This window comes from Microtus oregoni, unplaced genomic scaffold, assembly GCF_018167655.1.
Source record: "Microtus oregoni isolate MIOR12 unplaced genomic scaffold, Mior012 000018F_ref0000195, whole genome shotgun sequence".
NCBI lineage: Eukaryota > Metazoa > Chordata > Mammalia > Rodentia > Cricetidae > Microtus > Microtus oregoni.
Window position 1 is genome coordinate 15416615 of NW_024543077.1, and position 13670 is coordinate 15430284.

Below are 13670 nucleotides of genomic sequence, written 5' to 3' on the forward strand. Positions count from 1 at the left end.
TGCAACCAACAAATAAGAGAGGCTCCAGATGTGTGGGCTAGGGGAACATGTGGGAACATGAGCACGGAGCCAGGGGAAGCCCTGTGGCTCACAGATTTGGTGCACAGGGCCCCCCGAGTTTCTACCCCAAATTTGGCACAGCAAAGAAAGAAAGGGGAAGACTTGCAGGGTTTCTAGAATCCTCCAGGAACCCACTTGTTCCCATATACTGCGCACCTGATCTCTTACGTCACTCTTTCAGAAGAACCGTGTTGAGTCTTCAGCTGCTTTGGATACACAGGGCTATGTACCAAGATGACATCTGCAGATTTGGCTATACTTTATTCCGTATCATGTTACAGAAAACAACAATGACAGTGGACAAACCATTACATCCTTCATAGTACAGACAAATTACAATCGGTAACACATATGCAACATGTAGTATCCCACTCCCCTTGCTATGTGTCATGTTGGAGCCTGATGATTATCTGAGGTGCTAACCCTGTTAGGTAGCACACGACCCGGCGCCTCGTATAAACAAAGGGGGGCGGGGGGAGAAATAAAAGGAAATGAAAAAAAACCCGAAAGTCCACTCACAAACCAAGAGTGTTGATTTAATATGTGCCTCTAACACACGCTGCTGTGAGAGGGGGCAGTGAGAATAGGAAATTGCCTATTTCATTGGAGATTTAAAATTTTCCCGTTTGGTATATGAGGAAATGGAAGACTAATGTACAGTTTCCCCCGTGTACAAGCCGGGGATGAAGAAGGAAGTTATGCACGAGTATGCAGCATGTTTTCTATGTATAGGGGCAGGCAACGATCTACCCCAGTATGTACAACCTAAACATCCTCTTATATAACAGAAGATTACAAACCGTACTATTCACAGATGGGTGTCTGCTGTGGACGCATACATAGGCTACTGATTACAGTGGCTGTCGTATACACACAGGACAGGGCCCCAAGAGGTCCTGGTTTTCCTACATTCCCACAGGCTCCCTCGGAAACTTCTAGTCATTTGAGAGCTGGAAACAGAGTCTCATTCTTGCGCGGTGGGAGATGACTGCCCCTGCTTCATACCCCTCGACTTTCTGGCCTGGCACAGCAAACACATGTTTGCATCCTATGTGTCTTGTATGTCTTAATTAATTAATTAAGGTGTTCCCCTTAAGAAGATGGAAACTGAGTCCCATACTTCCTTTCCAAACACTGTGTGCAGTGAGGTTGAGCTGATACAATCACCACGTCAAGGCGTCCGTGCTATTGTCAGCTGTCCAAACTCAAGTGACTCCTTCATAGAAAAATAATCTCCCCAGCATTCCAGCGCTTTCTCTACTGTATACTAACGTGTTAATGGACGCCGTCTGCACGGATTTTCATGATGCCCTCAGAGAGGGCGGGAGAGAAAAACAGGGTATGGGGGATAGGACTCTGCCAGGTTGGGTTGGGGGGACACTTTGGATGTCCTTCCTAGATGACAGGGACATAAAACTAAAACCCTTCTAACCTGAGAGGTGGGCGTGACTTGGGGCAGACCCCACACTGAGCAGTGCTATGCCTTCCTTCCCAGGAGACGCTGTCTAGACAAGGGCACGGATTTCTAGTGGCCTTTACATTGCTCACTCGAAATCCTCCAACGTTAGCATGGAGCCCTGACCTTTACTTGGTGAAATACAAACACGATGCCTCCTCCCCGCCACTCAGATGAACGGAGGATTCTAAGCAAACCACAGGGGAGGCTGTTTTTAATTACATGTAAAGTTTTCTCCTCACTTAAAGAACTCCCAATTTAATTATACTTTAAGTCAAAATACCTGCAAAGACTTCCCGCAGAAGGAATGTGAGAAAGAGGTATGAAAACGATTCCCAGGTAGCAAAGAGTACACGGGGTCACCTTGAGAGACACAAAGAGTACACGGGGTCACCTTGAGAGACACAAAGAGTACACGGGGTCACCTTGAGAGACACAAAGAGTACACGGGGTCACCTTGAGAGACACTCTGCCTTCTTTCAAACCATCCGGGAAGCAATTCCTTGCTTTGTGTTTTCGAGATTGTAAGTACTTCTCCCTCCGGATAGGCTAGATGGTTGGTTATGCCTATCACTCAGAGACAACGCCTTTGAGAGTTTTAAGAACCTGGCTCTACTTCCAGGGGCATTCTGGGTTTGACTACTGGCTTCGATACTCATTCGAGAATCAGAAAGCCCTTGTCACAAACTGGATCATAATTCCTGGTCTTGATCCTAAAACTGTGTGACACATCTCAAGCTTGTAGTTTCTTCTCTTTTCTCAGGAGTAGTAGAACACAGAGCAATGTGTGGAGATTTGTGTCCAGAGGTGCAAAGGGCATGCTTTATGTGACATTTCCTAACTGTCCCAGCCCCCAGCCCCTCCTTACTGGGATTCTGTAGTGAGGCTGACTGTGGGAGACACCTGCACCGGGCAGCTCCCCCCAGACCAAGGTGCAATGTGTGCCCAGTGACACAGACTTCATCTTCCAAAGCCCCAGAGTGCCTTAAAACAAGGGAATCCAGGCCTTTCTTTGCCATTTCTATTTTTAAAGCAAAATTCCCGCATTGTTTAAGAACTGAGTTTGAACACTTATTACGGGAGAGTGGTTTAAAGTCTGGTACCCAGCGGTGCCTTCTGAGCGGCTTGGAATATGTCTGAACAATCCGATTCAAAGGTGCTTTGTTGTAAGTGAGCAAAATTTTAACTCTAGATAATTTTTAAACTTGCTTTTTAAGCATTAATTGGCAAAGACGGCTCCCAGGACTCGCCCTGACAGACAAATTGTTTTTTTTTTTTTTTGCACCCAAGTTTTAAGAAAGATATTCCTCACTATTTTCTCCAGTTAAAAAACACAGAGCGTAACAGAGCTGATGGGGAAAAGAAATCAGATGTTGACAAGACCCAGAACACATGTAAAAACTGACTTGCTTTCTACAGGTTAAAAAAGAAAAAAGAAAAAAGAAGCCTTCATCTTCATCCTTGTTCTTGGTGCTTGTTTCTCTAGCTACAGCCTGCTCAGAAACAGCCATGCCATTGGAAATGCTAAGCAGTTCTGGGCACCCATAAATGTGGGGACAATTCCAATAATAAAAGAAAGCCCACATTTCCAAATGTCTTCGAAGGTAAGCAACAAGTCGTCGGGTCCTGCTGTCTGGGACCATGGTGTCTAGTCAGTCAGAACATGGGGTTTGTTTTAGCAATAAGAATGTCCTTCCTGGTGGTTGCACAATGTATTCTATTCTCAAAGAAAACACACATTGTTTCATGCCACTGTGTGGCTTTCAAGTGCAGACATTACAGAGGAAGTGTGAACACCAAATGTGTTGTCTTAATGTATTTAAGACATGGCTGGTGAAAGCATAAAACCCGTCACAGAGATACTGTGCAGCAGAGGGAAATCAAACAGAATCAAACACAAAAGACTGAAAAGGATACATGCCACGTATCAGTAAGCAAAGCGTAATCTTCACATAGTTCTTGGAAATCACAAGGTATCCAAATGCGTGCAAGGTTTTAAATAAATTGCAGAGAAAACAGGGTCTTGCCAGTTTCAATTTTCTTGTAAGTGAAATCCACCACAGGGGGCAGAAGGGAACTGGTCCAGGAGCCCAGCACTGTGGGCCACTTCATTAGTGGTCTTTTCTTTTTGTATTTTTTTCTTCTTCTTTTTCTTCTCAGAATGATGACAACTTAATCCTGGAAGAAGGAAAAGAGAAAACTGTTGCATTAAGAAAAAAACTTACATCATTCATTTTTACTATATTGCTTGAAACACTAAAATTGGTCGGGCAGGAGTGAACCACTGCTGCTCTGCGCAGCTCCGCCAAGCACATACACTGGAGGCAGAACAATTTCCTCTATGAAAACCTCTCTTAAAAATGATAAACAAATGTCCTGACTGTTTTCTTCCCTTGAAACACTGAACGCCCATGCATTTAAGTGGGCTAAATTCCTCTCAGACTACTTAGAGATAAATACACCCAACTAAATTCCTTCCCTAAATTATTAGAGGCAATGCTGGTCTGAATTAAGTGCCCGGAGCAGTAGATCATTAGAAGGACAGAGCATCATGTTTGTTTGTATGAATGTGAAAGAGAAAAGTGGATCACACACATGCCTTTAAAACCCAGCCATGTAATTCCTTAGTTGCATATTATCAGTTACATTAGATTCACCAGCATGGAAGCTGGCCCAACTTTCCGCACAAGCCTTCAAGCTTCCAAAAACATTGGCTTGAGACTGGGAACCCATTGTAGGCAAGGTTGTCATTGCAAATGAAGGCATCTTCCTTGTACATCTCTCCATACATTTTTTTTAAACAACTTTATTTCATGCACATTGGTATGACAATGTCAGGTTCTCTTGAACTGGAGCTACAGACAGTTGTGAGCTGCCATGTGGGTGCTGGGAATTGAACCCGGGTCCTCTGGAGGAGCAGTCAGTGCTCTTAACCACTAAGCCATCTCACCAGCCCTCTCCATATATTTTTTACAAAGCTCTTACTCATCTTTGTTGAACTCTGGGAAGGAAAGAGGACATCTGGGGGGGGGGGATCTCATTTCAAGGTCAAGTCCCACAGTTGAAGGAGTTAATGCTTCAGTTCTCCTTCACCCCAGAACAACTAGGCTTGGAATCTTGTTTGTGATCCCTGCCTACCCAGGGCTGCCCCCAGAGATCTATTTCAGAGACCCTTGTCCTGATGCTGCTCCCATGGGCTGCAGCATTGAGGACATTCCCTGCCCCGTAGGAACTAGCGGTATATGAACCAAGAGAGCAAGAAGTTCCATTCTTATACTTACGATACATGAGAACAACATTACCCCTACCCTCTACTGATCTTCACTTACCCTGATGATGTTTTAGAATTTTACCCTCACCTTTAGTTTTATTTTTAAGGGAGACGAAATTCATATAACACAAAACCAACCATCTGAAGGCATATAACTGGGTGGTACTTGGTCCAACCACAATCCTGTAAAACTGTTTTTCTCTCAGCACTTTCTAAGGAGGCGATGCCATTCCCAGCAGCCATTCGCATGGTCTCCTGCCACACCCACTGACTAGCACCAACTATCTGACTGTCTATGGAGCTACCTGTTCAGAGAGGAGTGGGCAATGTGTGATCTGTCGTATTTGGCAGCTCCCCGCTCGCATTATGTTGTTAAGGTTCACCATGTTGTAGTATGGACCAGTACTTCATTATCTTATAAAAGGTTCAGGTAACGTCTCATTATATGGCTATATCACACGGTCCTTACCGTGTTAAGTATCAGTTAACACACACTCGAACTGTATTACCCCGTGGCTGCTGTAAAACTGATATGGTGAGTGTCTGCTCTAATACCAGATCTGAATCTTTTGCTTATACACCTGCAGATGTAACTCTCGGATCAAACAGAAATTCAACTTTTAAAGTTTTGGGAAACGACACAACTTTCCATAGTGAAGGCACTGTTTAGCTTCCCACCCATGGTAAAGACATGCTTGCATTTCACCAGACCCTTGCCCACACTTGTTATTTGTTTTTATTTTGAAACTATAATTATTTTGTGATGGCTGACTTACTCCTATTGATTAGCCTTTCCTAATAGTTAGTGGTGCCGAACACAGCTTTAATGAGCTTATCTGCCAGATGGAAATGTTTCTTCAGAGAAATATCCATTCAGTCTTTCCCCGCTTTATAATTCATTTTGTTTCGCTGCCGAGCTGCGGTTCTTCATACACTTGGGACATTAATTTCTCATCAAATATACAATTTGAAAATAAATTTCTGGTATGGATTGCCAGTGACACCATACTTTGGAATTTGAATGAGTTCAGCTTACATCTTTTTATTGCATTGCTTATATTTTTGGTGTCACATTAAAAAAAATGCAAAGCGGAACCGAAAGATTACGTGCTATGTTTTCTTCTACGACCTCCTGCAGTTTCAGTTCGTTCATATATTTTGGGTATGGCATGAAGTCGGGATCACCTTCTGTTCTTGAGAGTTCTCTGCCACCTGAGTGGAGGGGATGTAAATCACGTTTCTGGAGAGGCCTTGGCTGGCTGGAGAGACACTGCACAGAAGCCCTTTCCCACCTCTCCAATGCTATTGCAAATGTTTGCTGCTCTGGTTAGCATCCTTTAGCCATAAGAATTCACCCCTCATTTCCACTCATAGGGACATTCATTAAGTCTCTTCTAGAAGAAGTCACAACCACAGCAGAGCAATGACATGGAAACACCCCTAGAGCCCCACCGCACCCCTTCCTCCCAGAGAAACAGAGAAAATGCACTTTGCTCCTTTGCATTGTTACATCAGTACCCATTCCGAACTCTGCATGAAAATTCTTCCTGAGGTCCTTGAGAGCAAGGAGAGAGAGCACGTGACCCTATGGTATTCCCACAACCCTATCTCCCTACCAATTCTGACATTCTTATTAAGTAGATGACAGAGATGCCCTTTCTATTCCATGCATGGGGAATAATTATATGGCCGACTAAACCGAGGTGTACCCGGAGCAGGGCACAGGCATAACCCAGGCACATGGTAAGCAGTTGACGAAGAACTGTAAAGAAAAAGGAAGGATCTGAAAGCATAGGGATGGGTGGGAATGGCGCACTCCCTGAAGCTCAAGAGTTCTTTCCTGTGGCTGCGACAGGCAGTACTAGGCAGCTACTTCAGCTGCAGTGCCCACTTGGCTCGGTATAGAGAAGAAAGCTATTGGCAGACACAACACCACCAGTCAGGATAGAGGGAAGGAATTATTCTTTGGTATAGGAAAAACATACTTTTTTACTCTAGTATATTATATTCAAAAGGAATGTTTTGATTTCAAGTATATGTTACTTCACATAACAATAAGTTATGTTAACACCATACACTTTACTATTCCCTTGAGTTCATTAAAGATGTTTTCTACACACTGATACTGTTTATTTGGTCTTGCATTGACCTGACTCTGGCTGAAATCTCTAGGAGAATCATAAATGTGTAACCTAAGGGGTAGCAGAATTAGATAGCAAGGACCACACACGAGCACTAATTGGCTGGTAAGTGATCAGTGCAGGGGTTAGTTTTGAGTTCTGGCGTTTAGTGGAAGAATCTAAGAACAAGAAAACAGAGGAGGCGCCCATGACAGCACACCTCCCACCTCTGTGATGACTCTGAACAGCTCATATCACACCATTTCCTTGCCTAATGCTCTAACAGAGAACGGGATGCTCATCCTCTTGACTTGGGCATCATTACGTTCAAGTTTTACTGAAGGCACATAAAACATTTTTAGGAATCTAAGTGCAATCAGGTATTTCACAGGTGGGGATTTAGGCTGATGGAATGAAGATTTGCTTTGACAGATAAGTAACGATGCGACTGTAAATCTCCCTTACATTTGGTTGTTAATAAAGCACATGGGACACACAATGCAAATGAACAGTGAATATGAAGGATAAGCTGGATGGATGGCCAGTGCGCACAGCCAATCCTAGTACGTAAATCACAAGGCAGGTGGGCGCCATTTTTATCTGGTTTCCACAATGAGCCTTCTCTAAAATGAGTGTTTTAAAGAAGATTCGATTGACTCGATTGACAGAATCCTTACTCAGAAGTATCTACATAGAGCATCTCAGCTATAAATATTAATTAATTGAATCACTGGTACCCATAATGCAACTTTGTTCTGACCCACGCGCCCTATGAACTAGATATTTTTTGGATTCAATTTTCTTAAAACCAACTGTCCGCGTCATGTGATAGAGGAGATGAGAAGTGAAAATGAGGAGCCGTGCTGTGCAGGTGGGTGACCTGTGGGAAAGAGTCTGCCTGCTAGGATTTTTACACCAACCATCAGACACAGACCAATTGATTAGATCATCTCGTACCCGCCACCAACTAGGCTCAAGAGACTAATTAGAGAGAGTACTGCCTGCGCGGGCACCCCATTGACACCTAATTTGCTCAGCCAAAGCCTTTGGGGAAAATGTATTATCTCTGCAGCTGCACCTCATGCATTTCTGATTTGAGGCATAAGCAAGGAGTGCGCCATCACTCTTTTGAGCAAGCGGAATGTAGAAGCCCTTAAGTGCTAAATGCAAGCAAACAGACTCAAATTAAAACCAGGCCGGGCACTTTCTCATTCCCCCTGTGCTCTCTGATAAATCTTTGTGTGTACAGACACACACCACTCAGTACACACATGTGCACCGTTTCCGTGCCGGAGGGAGAGCAGAAGCAGCCGAGGCCCCAGACCAGGGTGTTCGGAGCGATCAGATGGCCTGTGGTTCACACTGGCCTGTTGACCTTCTCCATGGCTTTGTGTTTATTTTTACTGCTGGCTCTCCTGCTCCCCCCGCCCCTCCTTGTCTGGTCATCGTCCCTCCTCGAAGTAGTCTTTTCTTTACAGGGAGACTTTTTAAAATCATTTCCCTCTAAGCCTCGTCGGAGAAAAGTGGTTATTTTGATTCAAAATTAAAACAACTATATGTTTTTCTTTAATCACCCATGTTACGGACAGGATGCTATCAGGTTGTAGGTGTAGCTGAGGGGTGACCGGTCATTTCCTCTATTGCTAAGACTCCTGAAGAAGTCTCTACTTAACTGAGAAGAAACACTAACTTTTGACAGAAAGGAAGCTCCCTCATGCAGGATTTATCAGACAACTAAGTGATCTTTTAACAAAGGAATATCATTTAACTGAGTTTACTTTTATCTGCTTCCAAGGTAAAGTGTCACTAATGGTTACACTCTCTCTCTGATCAAGAGAACCACGTAGAGGCTCAGGGGCATTTAAAGATAAGTATCTAACTACTACATGTTTGGAAAAAGAAAGTAAAACAATTCAGATAATATGGAAAAATTTGGGTGACTTGGCACCAAATCTGGAGGATTCAGGCAATGAACTTCCATGATAGACAAAGGAGAAAAGAAGAAAGCCAAAGGGGCCATGTTGTGGGGTGGTTTCCTTGGTGGACTCAGCGGACCCACGCCCCCCCCACCCCCCACCCCCCACCCCGCTCAGGGCTACATGAATTAATCTTCCTATACGCTCGGAGAAATCCCAATAACTGCAAAGTTCTTTATGTTCATTTAATTCCTAACTACTCAATAAATAATTTCCAATAAACTGCTTTACCTGCATGGCTTTTTAACATGTATTTAAAACTGGACTCCTGTCAATGGAGTCTTGTGGCCACCAGACTCTTTTCCTAAGGGTACTGAGGGAGGGGCTTGAAAATATTTAGAAACTGGAGCCTTTACAACAGCACGTAACTGTCTGTAGAATTTATTCTGGTTTCCTAGAGAAGAAAGTTCAGAATCTTTCTTGTCTACAAGATTTCACATGGCAAGTGTCTAGGAAGGGCCACCAACTGATCTCTAAGGCTCTGTTTGTTTAAAGCACTAAGAAAACCAAAGCAAATCTTTGTACGCTATTCATCTTCAGACACAATGTGCTGTTGCACAGAATTAAATGTAAATGACAATAATTGCGAAGTACTGGGGGTAAGGCCAGATAATCACACACACACACACACACACACACACACACACACACCATCTCATTTGTGTGCACGTACACGCCACATGGACAGGTTTTATTCTGAACTTTTTTTTTAATCAGTGTTGGAATCAATTCAGAAAAATCTGCTGACGGTTTAAATAACTATCTTTTTGAGCGAGTTCATGTTATGATTTAGCTAGAAATGCAGGTTTTCTTTCAGAACATCTGAAATCAGAATTTTCCAGTTTCTCTTGCCCTGTGCTGACTCTCCGGGAATGGGAGAGAGTGTAAAACACACAGAAGTGGTAACTTAGCAAACCTACTTCAGAAACTTATTTCTGGTTTGTGAGAACCATGCTTCTTTCCTACAGAAAAGAACATATCTTTGAGACCAGCGAGATACTATTAATTAAAACGAATACAGAGAAAGACAGGCTTTGTTTTAAGCTCACCAGAAGGTCCATCATTCGAAATAGCCCAAATCCTTTAAGTTGAAAGCTGTTTGGTAACATCCATATGGACGCACAATTCACTAATTGCAGCAACTTTGCACATTTTAAGCTTTTGTGCCAAAGTGGTGATTTTAATTAGAAAACCTTCAGGCAAAGCTGCAAGTCTGACATCTCAAAACAAAGCATTTCTCAAATGAGGAGATGGGTTTAACATATCATTTTAATAATCATCAATATCAACAAACATTTACTGAAGTCCTCATAAAAGGCCATGCATTATATGATGTATAATTAGTATTGATTGAAAGAATTGTGCTATTTTAATGGTGTGACTGTTTATTAAGTTGAGTTTATGCAAACGTCAAACACTGGTCATATTTTTGACACATATAGACAAAAGATTGACAGTTTTGGGATGGCTGCCCACCCTAATGAGTGCCACGAGGGCACAGAGGAACTCTTGATGAGATCTCCTTAGAACCAAGTCATTATTCATGTCTTAAACACACATATTTATAAAAATAAGTATTACAAATACATTAAATTATAACTGGGTGTATATAAAATGCAAAATATAAAAAACCCTGTCAGGCCTAAAACATCCCACTGGAACCATTTTAATGACAAAGCTGACAGAGAGGTTGTCACCAAAGTCGGCTGATTCTTCACAAGGATTTCTTGTTATTTGAAGCTTTCTATTTGCTCAGCAGACCTTTACAAGTGACTGGGTCCCAAGTGAGTGTAAGTTAATTAAACAGGATTCTGATGCTGTAACCCTCCTCATACATTACAGACCTATTAAGATATGTTTCTACAAATCCAATGCAGCATCATGGAACTGAGCAATGGGAGCATTTTCACAACCTGCAGTGGGCACATACACAAATCCATAAGACTGCTTATCGTATTTAGTGGGCAGACAAGCACAAAGGTTCACGTTGAATTTTAATTAAAATATCTGAGAGGAGGTTTGGCTCCATTTTGGGTAAACCCATTATTTTTTTTAGAGTACTCATGCAGCATTATTGTCAAAAAAATGTTTTCATGCTTAGGGTTCTGAATTTAATATGTATGATCATCTATAATTTTGAACCCATTTGGTGAACTATTATATTTAGTAAAACTTGCAAAGATAAAAATGAACTTCTGTAGCATACACAGATAGCATATGATTGGTCAGCAGAGAACGATGCCAGTATACCAGGATCATGGGGCATTTCTTTCTAATTCTATACTTGTCAAGTATGAACTAACAACAGCCATGTGCAGAATACATAAATACAGTTGCAAGCCAGCCAACGAGGCACATGGCACTGCTCACCCACTCTCCTATCCCACATGCTTCCTTTCTGTTTGCTTTGGCTTAAAGGCTCTGTCTTGGGATGAGTTGTTAATGGTCCCGATTGTCTGAGTCCTCTGGCATTTCCCCCTCTCTACCAGTTTTGGTAGCTCAACCTTTACTTCAAGCCCCGCTCACTTGTAAGCTGTGGTACTCTTTAGTCCCTGTCATGAGGGAGCATGATGCTGTCAAGTTGTATGAAGTAATAATGGTTTGCCTCCTACTCTCCCCCCAAAGGCCCTACAACATTTACTGTAGGATTTTTCTCAACAGTTGGGAGCATGAATGTCACATTGTACTAGACATGTCTATTCTTATGGGAACACACTGTGACACTGTCACAAAACACCAGGAAATGTTTGCAGAGATGTTTGCTGCTCACCTGCTCAGGGCTATGGACGGTGACCAGGTTGCTAAGCTCCCCAGTGTTGCATCATGAAACTTCCTCCATCAAACACAGACCACTGAGTTTGTGGACGTTTCAGCTGGGAACCAGAGAACTACAAAACCCTCCAGTGTGCACTCCCCACCAAGTCACGAGCTGCTAGGTTTAATTGTTCAAGTACTGTCATATTTTGCACCATTAGTTGCTGCAGTTGTATGATATTCAAGATGAACTATGAAATATGTCATCTCAGAACATACATACTAGTGTGAGATATAAACACTAGTATTTTGTACGCATGGACATTGTCTCCTATTTTTATTCTAGAGAAGGAAACCCATGGAAGAGAAAGCTTCCATAAACGTGATTTTAAAAAACAAAGTTCTGATCGCTTTCACCATCAGCAGCATGCCCTCTAGACCACTGTCTGCAGGAAGCCTGTCACAGGGATCAGACCACTGTCTGCAGGAAGCCTGTCACAGGGCTCAGTGCTCAGAGCGTTGATGACAGGACTCACACCCGTACAGAACGGGAGACACAGAGTCCAGTTTGCCCAGATGGAGGGGACGCCTATGAAGAGAGGTTTGTTTTTAAAACTGAGGAAAGCAAGGAGTTGGGGACCCTGGCAAGAGCACCAGGATTAGTAAGTGGGGGCCTCCAAGTGTACTAGGAAAAGAGAGATGGCAAGATTGGTTGGTACTTTATTATGCTGAAATGAGACACATGCTCATTCTCCACCCAGAAACACGAGCCATAAATGTGAAAGGACAAGAGGAGCGAAAGCTCGGTGACAAGAAGACAGGAGCTTGCCCAGCAGTCTTCCTCCTTCTCCCCAGATGGAGCTGGGAGTTTTCACTCATCCCCTTACAAGAGATCTATGGTTTTGGAGTCATCATCTCTTTTCAACAGGGTTATAATGAGACCCGTTCTGTTCCAGGCTGTTGAAGGTATGCCCTCTAACATTTGCCTCACTGACGTGCCACAGATGCACTTTCCATAGACCCACCTACTGGAGGGCATGCATATCTATGCTGTGTGCTACACGGACAGCAGGGACACCATGCTTGACTGGAGAGAAATCCAAATGATCACAGATCACTGTGCTATGAAAAGGAGTCTGCCAAGGGCAGTCTAGAGGAGTGCCACCATCTGACTCTCACCCAAACTCCCAGGAAATACTTACTAAGCATCTGTCTTAGGGTTTCTATTGCTGTGAAGAGACATCATGACTACAGCAGCTCTTACAGTGGAAACCATTTCATTGGGGCTGGCTTCTAATACAGAGGTTTGGTCCACTGTTGTCACGGCAGAAAGCAAGGCAGCATGCAGGCAGACATGGTGCTAGAGAAGGAGCTGAAAGTTCTGTATCTTGACTCACAGTCAATAGGAAGTGGTCTGCCTTACTGGGCGTAGCTTGAGCGTATATGAGACCTCAAGGCCCACCTCTACAGTTACACACTTCCTCTAACAAGGCCACACACACTAATAGTGCCACTCCTTTTGGGGGTCATTTTCTTCCAAACCACCAAAGTGTCTACTTTTCATGACAAAAAAAAAATGTTGTATCACTTTGTATCCTTCCTCACCATTGAAAATTTGACTACAAACAGGAACCACTATGCCCTGCTCTGGATACCTATTTTTACATTCAGTAGAGTTTTAAAGTATAAAGGGGCAGAGTCCCAATGGTGATCTGAAACACACACACACACACTTGCACTGGTATGGGAGAGCTGAAGCTCACATTTCCAGATGTTGCAAGCTGGTTAGGTACTCTCCTTTCACATTATGCTAGAGGACAGCCAGGCATGGCCGACAAGACTGCTTTGTTTCTCAAGACTGTGGAGCATGTAGCAGAGCTGTATGGTACTTAGAGAACCTTAGAGTTTGGCCAGGACAAGGGCTGTCCCCGTGTCAAAATAGGATGTGTAATTGTTATTCTAGAACTTGTCACACAATGAAGAGGAACTGAGCATGAGAAGATGGCATGTACCACAGGGTGACCAGTGCCACC

At 43.2% G+C, this 13670-nt stretch overlaps 1 protein-coding gene across 8 annotated transcripts in view; it reads right to left on the minus strand.

Annotated features, from left to right (window-relative positions):
• Nucleotides 1–302: 302 nt before the first annotated feature.
• LOC121458907 (cyclin-dependent kinase 14) overlaps nt 303–13670 on the minus strand; it is a 530655-nt gene continuing 517287 nt past the window's right edge. For 7 of the 8 annotated variants that reach the window (XM_041668286.1, XM_041668287.1, XM_041668289.1 and 4 more), the window contains one exon: nt 303–3694. The gene's annotated coding sequence lies outside the window, so the exon portion shown is untranslated. The remainder of the gene's footprint in view (nt 3695–13670) is intronic. The other variant, XR_005975885.1, reaches the window with a different exon arrangement.